Here is an 18932-nt window from a genome sequence, read left to right on the forward strand (position 1 = left end):
CTTTCTGTACTCCGTGTGAATTTTTATGATTTCAAAATTCAGAAAAGCTTCCTTTTGATTAAATACACTGCCCTCAAACACACGTGTTCATTTTCTCTGTCTTGCTGTCTTTTTAACTTAACTGGGCGTATGAGGGTTTTAACTCTGAGATTTTAAAGTCCATGTGTAGAGCCAGAACGTTTCAGAGGAACCGAGGGACAGACTCGTCAAAGGAGTTCTGAAGCACACTGCTTGTCCTTTAACATCAAGGTGTAAACAGAGCCCATTAAATCATTAGTTAAGTGGTAATAGGGAGCAAGAGCCTGATTAGATTACCAAATCTTCTGTATGTGAACGCGGTATGTGAAAACATAACACTTGATCTTCACCGCAGTGCCACGAAGATTCAATTAGAGGACTGGTATGTGCCCAGATTTGGGGACATAAAGGGCAACTGGATTTTGAAGGAAAGATGGTAAAGAAACACCTGCAAAAATCTGCTTTTCTGTGCAACAGACTGGGTAATTGCATATGCAGATGGATAGTTAGGGATATAATTACTTGATTTGTGAACACAAATGCCCTTTCGATTGTGTGAGTGTTGAATTTTGCAGTGACAGGTGCGTGCGGATTGCTGTGTGTGTATCCTTTGCACCCCTGTTTAAATATTTGGCCTGGAGTATATCTTTCATTCATTCTGAATATAACTGCTTTCCCTCACTGATGGTCTGGGGGAATTGTTGTAGCTCTTAATGTCTCTCCAACTTTTTCTCATAAATAATAACCTTAATTTGAAACCTTGACTAAAAGAAGGACGGCATACAGGCATGTGGTGTAAGGGCTACGAATTATGCACAGTAATTCATTTTTTAAAGCTGATGGATGTAACTCATTAGTTTTCATTGTTTTCTCAAAATAAGGAAAACGATTAACCAAACACTACAGACTAATAGCCTGGAATTTTTTCCTCATAATCAACAGAAGTTTAATGGAAAATCATTTTTTTGAAAGACTTTTTTTTTTTTTCTATCTTCTGTTTTTTTCTTAACCTTTCCATTGATACTTTGGAGACATCTTTTTTTTTTTAAAGATTTTATTTATTTATTTGACAGAGAGAGATCACAAGTAGGCAGAGAGGCAGGTAGAGAGAGAAGGAGGAGGAAGCAGGCTCCCTGCTGAGCAGAGAGCCCGATGCGGGACTCGATCCCAGGACCCCGAGACCATGACCTGAGCCGAAGGCAGCGGCTTAACCCACTGAGCCACCCAGGTGCCCCTGGAGACCTCTTTTCTAATCTCCCAAGTAAATAGCATACCCAGCCTTTCCTTTTTGATGTCGATGTGTGTGTGCCACAACTGAAGGTGTTCATCAAAATGCTTGTGTGCTCCAAACAGGATTTTTTTTTTTTTTTTTTTTAAATTGAAGAACACCGTAGCACCTGCTTATGTGGGGGTTGCAGACAGTTACCTTCTCTGGCCTGGTGAGGAAATTGGCTGTTGGCACCGCTGTCTGCTCTGATGAGGTTACTAATGTGGCCGAACTACATGGCAAATTACTGTTGTACTTCATATACCTAGACTGCTCAGTTTCTTTCTTACTCCATGCTAAATCAAACTGTACCTAAATTATTTTTTTGTCAGAGAAAGGTTAATTTCAGCAATTCTCACTAGTCATCTTTGGAAAAGTTGGCCTTTACTTCCATGGGCATGATATTCTGCTAAGTATAGGGCAACAGTCATCACATTTAATTGGTCAAGCATTCCATATTATCAGCCCCATTTCACAAGTAGAGACACTGAGACACACAAGATTAAATATATCACACTTGCCATATAGTTTATAAATTAAAAGAGATTAGAGTTCAGAAATATGTGCCTCTGTACCTCCTATTTGTTTTTTGCTGAAATCAAATTTGTCTAAAAACATACACACAAACGCACGTGTATGTATATATATATATGTAGTATATAGACATACATGCTATGTGTGTGTATATTATGTATATATAATAATTTCAAACCTGCCTTAAAAGGGACTACATCCCTATTTGCCCAAAGAGAGTCACAGTAACCACAGAGATCCTAGTTTGACTGGCTTTAATATGAAGCCTTCACATGAGTCTTTTACATAGAAATATTTTAACTTCTAGATATTTCCTTGGGCTTGCCGCTCTTCTAAGTCCCGTTCTTTCAGTAAGATTTCCCTTATGTCACTATAACGTAGGCATTAAACTTGACCCACGAAAGGGTCTGAAACCATCCTTTCTGGTTCCTCCTGTGCCACGAAACAGTGCATGCACGTATAGGGATATTGCTGCTGCGTGTGGGGAAGGAGCTGGCACACTTTGCTCGAATAATGTTCAGAACCACCTGCTTTGAATGTGGTCTGATTGAATCAGATGACGGCTGCTTTTCATCACCGCATCGGGATTGGGATGTGGGGGAAGTGTTTTGTTTTGATATTTCGCATGTGCTTAGGTGTTAGTGGTTTCAGATTGTTTAAGAACAGGCTCTCATCACCGAGTGTTGCTGAATCCTGTGGGGGAAATTTGAAAGAAACCTTGAGTATTTCTGGGTCTGTTTAAAAATTATGTCTTCTTGTGTGGTGTATTTATTTGTGTTCAGGATGCAGATTGCCTTGTGGAAAATGGCAGATCATTTTCTCTCACAAATGCTTCTTTTGTCTGGTTGGTTGGTTGGTTGGTTGGGGGTGTGTGTATGTGTGTGTGTGTTTTGTATTTAAACTATTTTTTTATAGCCCCTCTTCATGAGTTTTCATATTGGTACATTAATCATTAATACAACTAGGTTCTCTGGAGTTCTTGTGCTCTGTGGGTTTACGTTTCTTCTGTGAGGGTGATGTAGCATCCGTCCTGATGTTCCTCTGTACCTGAGATTCTAAACATGATTATCTCCTTTTGGGTTGCAGTGTGTGGATGCTTGTAGGCAAGGTGACTCCCAGAAAACCTGAAGAGATTACAACTCTGGCTGCCATCAGAATGTGTTGCAGGGAATGTTTGGGGGGCAGACACAGGAGAGGCTTGGTGAAAGTACAGATTCCTTGGACCCATCTAGAAGATTCAAATTTAGTACCTCTGAGAGGTACCCGAGAATATATATATATATATATATATATATGTATATGTATATATGTGTATACGTATATATGTATATCTCATATATATAGACACACACACATATGTGTGTGTGTGTGTGTATGTGTATACAGACATACATACATACACACACAAATTTTTTTTTTTTTACTTATGTTCCAGATGACTAATACAAATAGGTTCCACCATTGTTTGAGATTACGAAAACTCTGGTTCCGGTTGACAACCCCAGTATTTCTCAAAGTGGATACCCCCTGCATCCTAGTATGTTGCGTGGTTTTTGTGACTTGCACATTCCTGGGCTCACTAAGTATGGTGCCCAAAACCAGCATCTTTAATGGGTCTGCCTTGGGATGCATCCTTATGCTAAACTTTGAGAACTATCACTACAGAGATTTTAAGTTACAGGAAATCTTGGAGCAAACTGAAGGATTAGAAATCAGTGTGTAATATCTGTACAGATACACAGAATCCTCAAAATCGGGGACAGGTGTGTTTGGAAAGCTTGTTTTGTAAAGACAGTCTTTTCACCCTTTGCCTTCTCTTATTTACACGGAAGCTACATTTTTGAATTAAAAAGAAAAGGAAACTAAGAAAGAGCAATAACAACAAAAAAGATTTCCCACCTGCAGCCAAGGGTGGTTGCCCTTTGTTTTAACTCTGTGAAAACTGTTTGACCAGCCTTTGGTTTTATCCATCCCATCCTCTGCCATGAGGTTGCGGGATGATAAAACCATCAGTGCTTTTGGATCGGTGGGCTCCTGCTCCCGCACAGCAGCCTCTCTGAAAATGGAGCCTTAGCCCAAGTTCGGGTGGGAGAGTGCTGGCATGTACATTTCAATTCTTAGCCCTGCCCACTTGGTGCTTTTTTTTCTGGCCATCACTCCTTGCTTTTTTCTCCATCCCCTAATTTTCAAGCTCTTTTGAGGCTAAATACTTGTAAGAAAGACCTTTAAAAACCAGTTTCACTCTCCTTGGTCTAAACATATCGATATCACAGAGAGTCATGATATATATTTAAAAATGTATACATTTATTGCTATGCTTTCTCCCTTGTTCCTGAATTTTTGAAAAATGCTCGCTACGTGGACACCCAAAGAGAGAATGTGTGTGTGTTACATTTAAATTGAAAACCTTGTTTGTTTTGTATATTAGACTAGAGCCAATGAAAATTCAGGAACTAAGGATTTTTCACAACCACAACTGAATATAGAACTTCATAGTTTTTTGTTGTGAGTATAAATATTGAGGATAGCTTTGTTTATGCCTATGCAGTTTTATAGTAAATCCTTTTAAATGGGTTGCAAAGCCATCCGTGGATATTTGTAAAGACTTTGCAAAATCATACATACAATAAATTATGTTCGATTTGGACAAGTTATGCAATTATTTCTAGCTTGAACAAGGGCTTTTGAAGGGCACTGTATGTGTCTTCTGGCTAGGTCTGCTATTTTTTGTTTCTAAGAAAATGGGGGGTTTTGTATGCAATCCCTCGAGTAAACCAATAGTGAACTATATATCAGGTAGTCAAATTACGGTATTTCAAATCTGTTTCTTATTTTAAAGGGATAACAATTTATGAATTTTATCTCCTGGATTTTTTATGTTTCAAATTAAGTTGTTATCCCAGCTTTGTCTTTTTTTTTTTTTAAATAAATCCCCCACTCAATGTATTAGAGAAAATAAAACATATAATGACGTAATTAAAAATGTATAAAGCCCTTACTGGGAAAAAAATGGTTTCTTCTTCATTATAGTATACCTGGTAATAATGTATTTCCATTGCCATTTAAAAAATTTCTTTTATTTGTTGTCTTGTCAAATTTCATTTTTTCTGGGATTTTTTTCAAACTTCTGCATTTTAATGTTGATTAAATCTACTTAATCACTTAACAAATGATTACTGAGCCTCTAATCTAGGGTCTGGAGCATCAGTGCCCAGTTAATGAGTGCCCTGTCCTCAAGTTTACGGCCTGGGGTGAGGTGGGGGGGGGTCAATAAATAGATATCAACTACCAAAGATACATATACTTACACATATATAAAGCTACTTATGTATATGCATTATTTTGTATATATAAATTTATATATATAAACATATGCATATAAATGTAGAATACTAAATAGTGACAAATACTGTGGAAAAAATGGCTCAATGTAAGAGTTTAGCCTAGTTGAGAGTATGAAGGAACTGGGCATGTTCTTTTATCTCTCCAAGGAGACCCTTTCCACATCCTATGGTAATGAAGCATGGTTAAGTCAGGGAAACTGGTTTTCAGGCCTTATTATTAAAGGTGGTAGGAAGAGAAGAAAGGAGGGGGAAAATGGCTAGATGCTGCAGTAGTAAAATTGAATAATGTTGAGTGGAATGTTTGTAAGCGTTGATGATGGAAAAGATCCTGATCTCTTTTATCTATCACTACTTTATTACTCTTCACTGCAATAGAACCAACCTTGATTTGATTCTTCAGTGTATCTTGAGTTAAAGCCTTGCGCCTTTCTACCTGGGTTTTTTCTCTGTGTCACCTTTTCTCTTGCCACACCTTGTGATTCCCTTCTTTTTATTCTACAATGTTGGCAATCAAACTTGCCTTAGAAAGTTCTTTCTCTTTTTCAAGTATATTTCAAGAAGCAGTCTCTTTAGGTCTATTTGCCACTTGTCACTTAACTTAAAACTTTTTGCTAATATTTGATATTTGTTTCATGCATATTTTGTCTCCTCAACAAAATTGGAAATTCAGGATTCATAATTCATTTGGAGAGGCCCGAACTTAAAAACGATTGTGTTCTATATTTTTAGTAACAGGATTTATTTTTCCTTCCGTTGATGTGAGATGTGAATGGCTCTTGAGGGACCAGGAGGGTCCACAAAATTTTATTTAGTCTAAAATAGTGTTAAACTTCAGTATTATTAATACTTAAAGATAATTTTCCTGGAGCAAGAAATATAAAGATCTGGGAACATGTTTTCTGTCCTCACTCTGTTCCAGTAATGGCAAGAATGTGTTACGTATCCAGACAGTGTGGTTTGCTACATACTAGTTGATCTAGAGCAGAAGTGTTTAACCTTCTTAGAGTCAGAGACCCCTTTGAAATTCCAGTGCAAGCTATAGACTCTCTTTCCAGAAAAATGCATATAGCTAAATCCATGAGTAAAAGTTTGCAACAATTTCAGGAGTTTTTGGATCTCCCTAAGGCCCACCCATGGGTCTGGGGCCTGGAGAGTCAATGCTTGCCCATCCCTTAGCTCCCTGTCTTGTATTGCTTAGCCTATGTATGTAGCATTTGTGCAAGACTGACATTGGTAAATCAAGGGGAGCGTACTCTTTTGGTACTTACTGCAGCCTTTAGCTTTACTTGTGCTAAGTGCAAAGTGGGCCACAGTGTGAGAGGGTCACAGGGGACAAGAGAGGTAAGAAAGAAGATATATGTGGAAATCAGATGAAAATTAAATGGGGAGCTCTGGGGCAGAGAACTGGTCTACTTCTGAAATGGTGCCTTGGTGGGACTTGGACAAATGTGAATGGCCAGGAGATGATGGTCTTTCAGCAGATAAAGTCGATTTATCCATACTCAGTATTTATTGCTGAAGAACCTTAATGAGCATTAAGTGCCTAAGCCTACTTCTAGGGTAGCACGGAGTGAGGATCTGCTACAATTTTTAGGATATTTTCAGCTGTAGCAACCACAACAAACCCTGACTCAAATTGGCTTAAACATAAGGAAATGTATTACTTTATGTAATCTATCCTGAAATCTCTGGTGTTTTCCCTCCTCTGTGTGCTGGCTTCATTCTAGGGACAACAAGGACATCCCCGCTGCAATTCTGTGCGTCGTGCCCAAACAAGAATATGCCCAGAAAAAATAAAAAGCCATCACATAATTTGTATCTTTCCTTGGAGCAGGGAGAACTTTCCTAGGGACCCAGTGGCGCAGAGAGGCCGTGGGGTCTCAATGTCCATTTTAAACTAGTCCCTGTGATTTAAACTAGTCCCAGTACTCAGGATCTACGTTTGGAACCGGAGATGAGATCACCTTCCCCTGATCCACTTGGAGGAAGGATGGCTAGTGAAAACAAAGGAACAAAACAGCAACAAAAACCCCCATGGGCCTGTTATGAAGGAGGAAGAGAGGAATGGATATTGTGTGGATAGAACTAATAGTGTCATTGCATCTTTTGATAAACTAATGTTTAGAATAAAATAGAATGATGTGTGTATTTTTATATATTTTATATATTTTTATTTATGTATTTTTATAACTTTTATAAAGCTAAATCTATCTTATTTTCTGTACTATAACACTCAGGAGACACTCATGTGTGTAAATCTTTGTAAGTGAACTCTTATAACAGATTTTCTATCCACGTGGGAACTGGTTTCCACTACTTTCCCTCAGTTTACTTCTGGACCCTAGTGTTATGCACAATACAGAGAAAGGTGAGTTTCTAGCTGCTTGTGCTGATGTGTTGAGTTTGCCTAACTCATCTGTAGAGTTTGCCTGTCCACCACTTACAATAATACTTTTCTCCATTGGTGGATTGATTGTTAATTGACTTGGTTATGTATTCTTATGTTTGAGAATTTTCAATATAGCTTACAAAGTAATACATATGTTCACCCCCTCTCTAGGTACTCTCAATTTTAATGGTATCTCTATGTTTCTGTGTTAAGTAAATGGGGGAAAATTGCATGAAAAGGAGTTAAAATGCTTCTCAGAGTCACTATTAATTTAAATAATAGAATTTTCCTCTGGGGTATATTTAACCCAGAGGAAGTCTTGATAATTAGGAAATTGGATTCTTAATGAATGATTTGTGAGACGAAAGATAACTTTTCCTACAGAGAGCATCTTTGAGTCAAATCTGGGGTTCCAGCTTCTGAAGGGGTCACCTTTCTCTCGTGACACAAGAAAATGGGCGAGAGTCCGTTTGGAAAGAGGTCAGGGGGAGAGATGCCGAGCTCTCCTGCGGGCTCTGCCAGTGACTGGAGGACTGGAACGAACCCCCCGATTTCTCTCCAGGACACAGTTGTGAGGGGATGTTGTGCGTGCAAGTGCTTCGAGAAGTCCAAAGCCGTACACTGCTGTGGGTGTTGTTTATTGTTTTGATCGTGGTGTTCTGATGGTTATACCTGAGGCAGAACGTTAAATATTAATGAAGGCCTTGTTCATCAATGGGGAGGTTTCAGTGGAAAGCGGTTTTCAAGAGATGCTGAGGGGTAATGGCCGTCAAGGAAACAGACACGGAGCGCCAAGCCCCCTTTCGGTCTTGCTGTCGGCACATCTCCGTGCTGCGGCGGAGGTGAGCTGTTGTTCCCTCCTCTGTCCTGAGGCCGATGACTGTGTCATCGGTATCCGCTCACTAGGGTGCGTATCAAAGTGAGCATAAAGAGGAAAGTATTTCCCTTTACAGTGACCATATAAGAGATTATTTCTAACAGGGGATAAGACATGCGTGAAGTCTGACTGTTTCACTGCGTCTTTACTGTAGCAATCGTTGAGCCTGAGATTCCTGCTCGTGTCTCTTGGTGTGACTGCGAAGTGTTTCAAGAGTACTGATCGGCTTGTTTCTTGCTGACTCTTAAACCATACGTACATATTTGTGACACGAACTGTTTATCAAATTGTGGAGGAAAAGGTGCTAAGCTAATCTTTGTGGCGCACTTGTGGCTGAATTTCTTTTCTTTTCTTTTCTTTTCAAGATTTTTATTTATTTATTTGACAGAGGGGGAGAGATCACAAGGAGGCAGAGCAGCAGGCAGAGAGAGAGAGGGAGAAGCAGGCTCCCTGCTGAGCAGAGAGCCTATATGTGGCTGGATCCCAGGACCCTGAGATCATGACTTGGGCTGAAGGCAGAGGCTTAACCTACCGAGCCACCCAGGCGCCCCTGAATTTCCTTACTTAATGGTAGAATGAGATTCTGGATTTCTATCCTATGACGTCACCCTTCTCAAGGTCATAGGAGCGCTGCAGGTTATGTTTCACGACCCGAGGAATTCTGTTAGTGTTTCTGATATTTTCCTGTGCGCACATCTGAAGAGCGGAAGGCCCAGCCCCCCAGTTAAATGAGATTATACCGTGCGCTTTCTCCTTGCTGACCGGCAGGCAAACAAGACACAGTTCTTGTCTTCATGCAGTGTATTGTTCAGCGGGGGAAAAAAGGAATCACTTGAGAATCATAAAAATGGAAAATCCCGTCTGTGACAAGGCTAGTGAAGGAAGAGAGGACACCTGATTTAGAAGACAAGGAACGCTTCCTTCTAGGAAATGATGGTAAAGCCGAGAGTGGATGCGGGAGTGACACAGGCCAAGCAGGGGAGCGAAGGGATGGGAGTGGGTTGGAGCTTCTGTTAGAAGAAACACACGTTCAAGTTCTGCAGCAGGAGGGCCAGGGGTGTCCCTGAGCATGGTTAGGGCCTGGGGTGGGGAACTGGAGGAGAAGGCAACGGTCTGTGAGTGCATGACGAAATGGCCTTGATGTCCGTAATTAAGAACTTTTATCCTGACACCAGGCGGAAGATGTTGACGTGTTCAAGGAGGGAGCGGCAGGATAAGACCTGCATGCCCGTTTACAAAGATCTCTTTGCCTGTACACCACACACTACATACCAACCCCCCAGTGGCACCTGGGGCTCTATCTCCGGTTGTGCTTGCCTCACGACCATATACTCCACCTCCTCCTCAGTGTGTGGTGTCCTTGTAGTTTGTGTGGGATCACGACGTTTTCAGGTCCGTCTGTGATCGGACTGTACTGGCTCGGGTAACCCTAACTCCTTTGTTGTGGTTTTTAACTTGGGTCCTTCTGGTCTTCGAAAATCTGGATGGGTATCTTGTGGCTTTAGGGATTGGTGCCGTGATGGTTCCAGTCAAGGCAAAGTGAGGAAGAATGTTGTTCTTATGTAAACCAAGCACTCCCCCTGTAAGTGGGGGAAGAAAGAAGCATGGAGACTCAGAAATGCTCTGATCATGACGGATTTCAGCTTTGGAGAAAGGTTCGAAGGTAGCAGAGTAGAAGTGTGGGAGGAAGCTCTGGTTTTATAAATAACGGTGGCTCCACTGGGTGTGCCCTTGCTAAATCTGCCTTGTCTCCAGACTTTCCGCTTACCTGGGCTGGTAAATTCTTTTTATAAAAGGACTTTTAATTAGACTGTGCCTGAAATTTACCTTCATCTAGGTCTCCATTCTGAGCTCCAGTCCGACATCGTCAGTTACTTTGCTGCAACTTCTACTTGGGTGACCAGTGGACCCTCGGAACACAGAATGTCTAAAATATATGCTTTTTTACCATCCTACCTCTAAACCAGCACAAATATCCATCAGACAAAAACCCGAGTATAATCCCCGACTACTTGCCCTGCTTTCCCAAGTTAGCTGTCAACCTCTGTCTATTCTCTTTCCCCAGTGTGATCCTGAATTGTCTGTTATCTTTGCTGTAACAGTAGTTTCTTGTCTCCTAATGAGCCTCTTTATCTCCAGGTTCTCACCTTAACAACCATTGTCCCCATGGCTACCATTTCCAAAATGTAAACATGAACTGGAGATGCTTTTATACTCTGGTGCCTGCCTAAAGTCTCTAGAATGAACAGTAAACTTCCCAGTACTTTGTCTTCCTCTGGCCCTGTCTTCCACATTTCTTCATTGGTGACCACTGCCCCTGGAACACCTTTATTTTCCCTGCTCATCGTGTGCCTTGCCATCCCCTGCGTGGGGGATATTCCCTTGTGCCTCAGTGCCTTTGCACATTTGTTTTTCTGTCCTTGGAAGGCTTTGGATCTTGTAAGATGGCCCAACTCCGGTCAGGCAGAAAAGGCGTGATAATGGATTATCAAGATGGCCAGCACCCATGGCCATTTAAAGTCACCCTTAGTACAGGTGTCTTCTGGGATCTCAGGCAGCACCTGAAACCTGTTGATGTTTCCTGGCTTTTCTTACACTCCAGACTCATGCCCACACCTGACCAGCAGCTGTTGAGAGCAGTCGTTATTGAATGAATGTCAGCAGCCTTTTCCCAATTCAAGAGGTATCCCAGTTCCTCCTCAACCTGGACTAACTCATGCCGCTGCCCACAGCTCAGCCTGGGACAGAACAGACTACCTCGGTGGGGACAGATGTAGGGGAAAGCACTGAATGTAAGATCACTCGTGACTTCTACTAACCAGTAGGCACAAGGCTATTACTCAGGACAGAGCAATAGGTCACCCTTAAAAGGGCATCCGTACAAAAGATTGACTTGGGTGTGTGATGATAGGATGGTGGAAAATGTGGATTGTAATCTTAAGAAAATTTGCTCCAAGGGGGAGCAAATGAGAAACAATGAAAAAAGGGGAGGGGGAGTAGTCTGCCTGAATTCTGATGTTTTTTAAGGAATAGCTTTCTGTGTTCATGGGAATATATGTTTGATAGGCTGAGAAAAGGACGCCCTTCACTTTTGCCAGCTGCCTAGGTTTTCGTCTGGGGCGTGCAGGCAACAGGATTCTTTGCCAGGCACTTCACATTGTGAGGCCTGGTTTTTCATCTGTCAAATGAGGATCAAGCGATGTACCTGGATAGGAAATGTAGGAATTCAGCAAGGTAGTTTGAGTAAAAATCGCTCACAGTGAATGACTATTTTCTTTGGTGTGCTGAGAAATGTTTAATAATCTGCTCTTTAAAGAAAAAAAAAAAAAGCCCTGATTTGTCATGTTTGCCGATTTCCATGGTGTAAATGACCTCCCTAGTGCAGGTTCTGAGTCCCCGGTATGGCAGGGTTGACCAAGGAGTTGGGAAGATGAGCATGTGGTGTGGGCACCGCTGGCCAGGCTGCCCCTGCGTTCTTCCTCTTTTCCACACCCTAAACCACTGCGATCTGGCAAGAGAAGATTCTAGCTGGTATCCCTCTTTTCTCTAAAATTCCACAACATTCATTATTCTTGGTTATCAAATGCTGCTTTTTTATTTATGTATGATTTTTTCCTTCCAGTCTAGACTATATATTTCAGGGAGAAAGCGCTATTTTAGATTGATTTCTGTATCCCTTTGGTGTCAAATATCATACTATGATACTAATAGTAATCTGAATAAAAACAGGAGTTGTCTGCCCACTCCCTTTTTGAGAGCCTGTTCTGTTCCAGATTCTATGGGGACATTTTTCCTAAATTATCTCTGATCATCACAACAGTCCTGGAGGATGGAGGCATTCACTCCCATTTTACAGATGAGGATACCCAGAATCTGAGAAGTTAAAGAATTGCTCCCAAATCACACAAGTATCAAACAGCTCAACACTTATGGCTGAAAGATAGTGGTTGGGAAAAAAAAGAGAGAGAGAGAGAGAGAGACAGAGAGAGAGACAGAGAGAATGGCTAATGAATGTATTGGATTTATTTTCTTGAGACAGACAAGACTGAGCAGCCTGAGAACATTTGGTGCTCAGAGGGAGGAAATGCTAAGAGGGGAAAACAAGTCTGAAAGGGAGAGAAGGATAGTTCAAAGGCCAGTTTCCCCTGCTTCACAATTCTGACTAGTGCCAGCTCTAACTGCGTGTGTTTGCTTTGCTTGGAAGATAGAATCATAGCGCCAGAATTCTCGGAAGTCTGTTTCAGAGGATGCATTAGTCAGGGTATGCTAATTGCTGGAACAAACAACCCCCAAACTTGAGTTGCTTAACATGCCAAAGGGTTATCTCCCGCTGGTGTCGCAGACCCACCTGGGTAGACTGGGCTGCCTGTAGTCTGTCCTTGGGTCTGGGTTCTTTCATTCCTCCGTTCTGCCATCCCCTGGGGCCTCAGGGATCCACCAGCTTCTTTGTATCCTGCTGAACAAAGAGGAAAGAGAAAGCGCATGGAGTGATGGTTTTAGGGGCCAGACCTGGCCAAGGCAAACATTACTTCCGCTCCCGTCCCATTGGCCCAGCCTTTGTCACATGTCCCACAGGACTGCAGAGGAGGATGGGAGAGCTCGACTTCCTGTGTGATCAGGGGAGGAGGCAGTGGGGGCTGATGGAAGTAAGCCTCACCTTGGCCCCAGCGGGGTCTGCCAAGGGACCTGAAGGTTCGGTGTCCACCAGTTTTCAGAGGCATTGGATTGTCGGCGGGCACTACCCAGTGGTACAGGCTCAGTCTCCGGAAGACCTTGGGGTGGAGGGTGCGGATGGCCTTTAGCTGAGAGAGTTGTTTACTTTCCCAGAAGAGAAGATATAAGGTGCATCTCAGGACTCACGCGGGACACGGAAGGGAGGAGTCCTGAAGACAAACGGGTGTGTTCACTAGAAGTGGACATCCGAACAAGAGCCACTGCTCCCCGGTGGAAGCTGGAACCTGCGGTGTTCCTGAGGAAGAAAGGAAAGATGCTAAAGCACAGAGGAACAAAAGCAAAAGAGCAGTGGGAAATAGGATGTGGGCACTTTTTCTTTGAAAACCCGTCCCCATGCTTCATGGAATTAGATTTCATTCCTTTTCATGAAGTGGCTTGTGTAAATAACGTGGAGGCTTTTCCACAAACCGAATACTTAATATTTACTTTTTTTTTTTGGCTTTAAGGATTGCAATGTTTTTTGTTTGTAGAACCGATGATTATTCTTCATTTGTAAAACCGAGCAGACCTCCTTAGACGGCACCATGGTGGACTTCCCTCTGGTCCCAGAGCCACTGCTTGGCAGGGTCCTATACAGGCTGCCTTGAATTAAAGCGGGAAGCGGCGCTGAGGGGTGGGTGCGCCTTTTAAAGATAAATGGCAGTACGGTTGATACAGTGAGGAGGATCCTTTTTAACCTCTTTTGCATTGTCTATATATTGCTTTGATTTCATTCTGCCTTTATGAGGCTTGCAGTGTTCCTTTCTTTGGCTCTCTCGTTTGTAACTGCAGATTTTGCGGGTTCTTTTGTGTACCACTTGCCTCCCAGAATTTGGCCCAGGAGTTTTTGAGTAGCTGAACGATTTATCGAGGACAGATCAGCCGAAATGTGGCTCAACTTTAGTAAAGCAGAAGGAATGACATAAGGTTAGGTGACTGATGTGTGAGTTTTTGAATTTGATTTGGTTTTACATGGAAAGGTTGAAGCAATGATCCATGTATTCTAATAAAAATCATCAGTACAAATCAAATAAAATCTGGCTTAGTGGCTATTTTCCCACTGTATCACTCATGGCTAGCCTGGGCTGTTACAGACCACATTTGGCAGGCACTGTTTTCTTCCTACAACAAAATCTTAAAGTAGCATCGCAATCTTTGCTATGTTAGGAAGGCATCTTTGCTAATCAAACTTTCTGCTAATCTCATCAGATCAATCATTATTTTCTACTGACAGCTCTGGCTTCCCTGGACCCCTTCCCTGCTTCTTGTTTCTTTCGAGATGCCTGGTTATTGTCTCCCTTCAGGCCTTTATTTCTATCTCCTTTCAAACTAAGGACATTTCTTCCATTCCTGAGGAAGAGTTACAGCTTTTCACCCTTCCACTTAGAGAATTTCTAAGACCAGGACACCATAGCAGCTCATCGATTTCTGACCGGTGCTCCTTGGCTATCCTACGGGCAGAAGGCAGGCGGCATCCAACTTGCAGACCTACTAAAAGAAAGCAATATTTATTGCTTTCTTATTTACTTGATGCCATTAAGCTTGAGAAAAAGACGCGCTGATGCTTTCGAATGCATTTCCATTACTGCCTCCCAAAGCTGGACGAGAAAATTCGTGCAGATGAACTTGACGGCTTCTGTTAGGAGAGTGTCTTAAAGCACTTGAAAGTGAAAGTAAGAGGAGCAGCGTCTTTGGGGAAAGCTCGAGTCCATTCTTTGTCATTGCAGAACTGCCGTCACAGCCCTGGTCTTTCTCAGTCCGGTGCCGAATTTGTGTTGTGTTGGTGAAATGGTCTTGTGTGGGACGCTGGGCGGTTCTGAGGGAGACTTCACTGCCGACGTGATCGAATAGTGCGCATTCCGGGATACGAAAACTCAGTGTCTGTCATACTATCCAGCCTCCCTATTCAGCAAGGGTTCTGTTTACCTGCTGGTCAGGCCTCTGTTCTATAGGCCAATCTTTCTCTTTTGATTTTTGTTTTTCTGCTTCTGAAAGATAGTGTTGCTGTGCTCCTGCTCAAGTGTGCCACTCCTTTGGACCCCAATTTCATATTTTCTGTGGTTCTAGATAAATCATTTAAAAATGACATGAATATAAAAAAACACTTTGGAAAGCCGGAAGCAGGACACAAAAGCATGGTCACATTATGGGGAGCTGAAAGTAAAACCCGTAAGTCACCAGGCAGACTTTTCTACTCTGGTCAAAAACAAGGTGATGTCCTTTGAGCAAGTTGCAACATCTGGGAACCGTTTTAAACATGATCGTTACATCAAGAAACTATTAGCAAGTTTGTGTGTGTTGTATTTGTGTGTCTATGCTGATTTTTGTATTTGTGTGTCTATGCTGATTTTACACACACACACACACACACACACACACAGAGTTTAGAAGCCCGAAAAGAAACGCCTTTGCCTGTGTCTGCCCGGTGTTGGACTGAGGAGGAATTGTGAGGACAATTTTCTAAGCATTTATAAGTCGGAGTTGAAATCCACCAGCACTGTTCAGTTTATAAAATGGCATGAGCTTTTTGCCCCAAGGTTAAAGAGGGTATTTTCACCTGGTTTTGATAACAGTAAGTGAAATCCCTCAATATTGTATGATATGCATATGTTCTGTCAGATGGCCAAGTTCCTCTTACAATCTTTTCTGTCCTCAAGCTTTTCTCTTCACTTTTTGTTCATTTGTATACCTGATTCTAAATGTGAGAATATGTGCTTTTTAAAGTGTCAGTTTACTTCCCACTTTTAAAACTTTTAGATCTGTTTCCCATTTTTTTCTTTCTTTCTTTCTTTCTTTCTTTCTTTCTTTCTTTCTTTCTTTCTTTCTTTCTTTTGTTCCAAGCTGTGAAAACCACTCTAGATTTTTTTTTTGTCTGTCCTAACTGTACTTGTCTATCCATTCTATTTTAATTGGGAAGTGCCCCCGCTATGGTGGGTTTCCTTTCTACGTAGTGGTTTATGTAACGTGCTGGAAAGAGGCAGTGAACCAAGTAGCTGTTCGGGACAGCATCCACTCCAGAATGAATGATTTAACTTGGTTTTATGCATGACATTGGTTCAAAGGTAGGGTGCTCAATCTTGGCTTCATTTTGGCTGAATTCCTTCAAAACTAGTTGTCTGTCTTCATTTTTTCTAGTCTGCCACCTTGGTCACAAGGCTACCACTAATAATTATACCCACTGAGATGTCGCTAGAACCTAAATAAACATTTTTGGAATATTTCTTAACCATTCATGCAGATAAAACAGACATTTTAGTCAAGTTTTACATTTATTACTCTTAATTTCTGTAATTTTAAAAATCCGTCAATCACAGACCAGAGGATTCATAGGCTGCCTAGGAACCCGTTTTGGGTTATCACTAACACAAAGACGGGGAGTGTGTGGACTGAGGGAGTTTTCATTTCTTATTTTATACACTTTCATATTTTAATTTTTTCAATAAGTGCATAATTAAAAATTGGTTGTAATGGTCTTAAAGTATTTCCCTATGGATTATGTATTCATTGCACAGGGAAGAGTGGTAATTGTACAGTGATGAATTCCCGCAACACCTTGACTAGGTGAGGAAGTGAGCAGAACAAACCGGGGGACAGACAAGGCTGTCATCGCGTGACTCTGCACGTGATATCCCTGGAAAGACACAAGGCCACGTTTGTACTAGTCTGTTCACCGTGAATCATGAGTAAGCATCAGATGAACCCAAACTGAGAGACATTTACAGTCTGACTGATACTCAAGCACACACTCAAGTACCCTTCAAAAATGCAAAAGTCACACAAAGAAAGATGGAGGAACCGTTTCAGATTCAAAGTGATGAAAGAGGGCTAGCTGATGGTTAAATGCAGCGGCTAATCCTGGATTTTGTGTGTTGGTTGTTTTTTGTTCTTGGTTAAGTGTGTTTCATTTACTCAAGATCAGTTGTCATTTATGGAATGACTCGCAGGTCATCTTGGGTGGTGGCGACATTGTGGCCACCACAAAACAGGGAAGAGGTGACAAATGGGAACATGGAATGTGGAGTAGAAAGTACCGTAGTTTCTCTCTCTCTTATCAATTGTCAGTTCCCTGGTTTTGATAACTGTTACTACTTTTGATCTTAGGAAATGCACATGGAAGTACTAATGTGGTAAAAGGACCTGGGTGATAGCAAATGACATAGTTTTAAGTGCATTTAAGTGCATTGGAATGAAAACCATTTTATTTTATTGTTACTTTTTAAAATTTATTATTTGACAGAGAGAGACAGAGTGAAAGAAGGAACACAAGAGGGGGTGTAGGAGAGGGAGAAGCAGGTTTCCCACCCAGCACGGAGCCCCAGGCGGGACTTGATCCTAGGACCCTGGGATCCTGAACTGAGCCGAAGGCAGATACTTAACCTACTGAGCCACCCAGATGCCCCAGTGAAAACCATTTTAAAATAAAAAAGTAGTTTGGTATAGGAAAAATTTGAAAATGTGTTTTGCCTTGACCTCAACCCTTGTTTTTTTTCCTTGACTAGGGGGCCAAATTGGGCCAGGATATCTTTGTTTATTGTTTTTTGTTTTTGTTTGTTTGTTTGTTTGGAGTTCCTGGAAGATTTTGGTGGTCAGCCACATTTGGGAATTATAACTCGCCATTATATGTTATCCTTTTAGAAAGAGTTGCCAGAATCACGTTGAGAGTGATCAGGTACCAGTCCGTAAGTAGCAGAAGCTCCCTCAGAATTGGAGTGAAAGGGTGGAAATTGATTTTGTGTAGTTTGGGGATGTGAACATGGTGTAATGTTGAGTTCTCTGTGGCTTTCAGACTGGTCAGTGCAGTCTTCAGTTGACCAGGTGACTTACTGTTCTTTAAATGCCACAAAAATGGAATGTCCTTCTTCAAATCCCATTGCCTCACAATTCCCATTATCAAAGTTGTACTGCATGCTTGAATATCAGACTGTAAATTTAGGCAAAATGTATCCTGTTGAGCCCATTAAGTAAAATAAAAAGATTTTCCCCCTGATCCAAGCTATTATAATTTCACATTTGCAAAGTATTTCAAATTCATTTTTAATGGACTGCTTCCCTTCAAATACATGTGGAGATAGATTTATAAAACTGTAAACAGTTTATGTATTTTTACGAATTTCCATTGTATGTGTTTGATACTGATTTACCTCTTTTTAATTGCAACAGAGATAAAGAATTAGTAGTTTAAAACAGTAGGAACTACATGTTCTGCTGTGATCAAGGAATTAGATAATCTGGCTTGTTTGCTTAAGGGGTCTGTATCTTGAGACTTTTATAGGGCAGTATTAAAGCTCTGAGCCTTCTTATTATGCCAATACCCAGAAGATTGCTTTAATGAGAAGTAAAGGGCCTTTTTCCAATTACAAGGGAATAACTGTATTAAGTTCCTGTGTTATGTCAACCTGCTTTGATTTGATTACCACGAAAGAAATGGATTTATCTGTCAGTGTTACTTAATTAAGCCTTCTCATTGATGTTTTGCAGAGTAATATAGTGTGGTTTGCACATTTGAGTCTAAATGCAAAGAAAATTGGCCTAAAACTAAGGCATGACCCCTGAAGATAACATGTAAGATGGATTGCTTGTCCCAGCCGGGTCAGAGGCTGCGGTGTTAAGCACAGGTAGAAGACTGGAGGTTGAAAGGATGAAATGAAAATCAGTTTACGGGAGTGATTATTGTAAGCAAGAGCGACTGTGCTAGAAAACTGAATTTTAGGGAAGATCTGTGAATATTTAAAGCTATTTGGCTTCACGAGTATCAACGCAACATCTGTAAATAGGAAGTGGAATGAGGTA

General features: G+C 41.4%; 1 protein-coding gene and 1 long non-coding RNA gene across 10 annotated transcripts in view; one reads left to right on the top strand and one right to left on the bottom strand.

The window, feature by feature from the left end:
* TCF4 (transcription factor 4) overlaps positions 1-18932 on the top strand; it is a 351089-nt gene that overhangs the window by 91356 nt on the left and 240801 nt on the right. The gene's annotated exons all lie outside the window — the stretch shown is intronic.
* Positions 8018-13173, bottom strand: LOC122902863. Its single transcript, XR_006383883.1, has 3 exons — positions 13087-13173; positions 12778-12885; positions 8018-8224 (listed from the first exon to the last, which is right to left on the bottom strand). It is a non-coding gene; the product is annotated as an uncharacterized LOC122902863 (long non-coding RNA).

This window comes from Neovison vison, chromosome 3 (genome assembly GCF_020171115.1).
Source record: "Neovison vison isolate M4711 chromosome 3, ASM_NN_V1, whole genome shotgun sequence".
In the NCBI taxonomy this organism is placed as follows: domain Eukaryota; kingdom Metazoa; phylum Chordata; class Mammalia; order Carnivora; family Mustelidae; genus Neogale; species Neogale vison.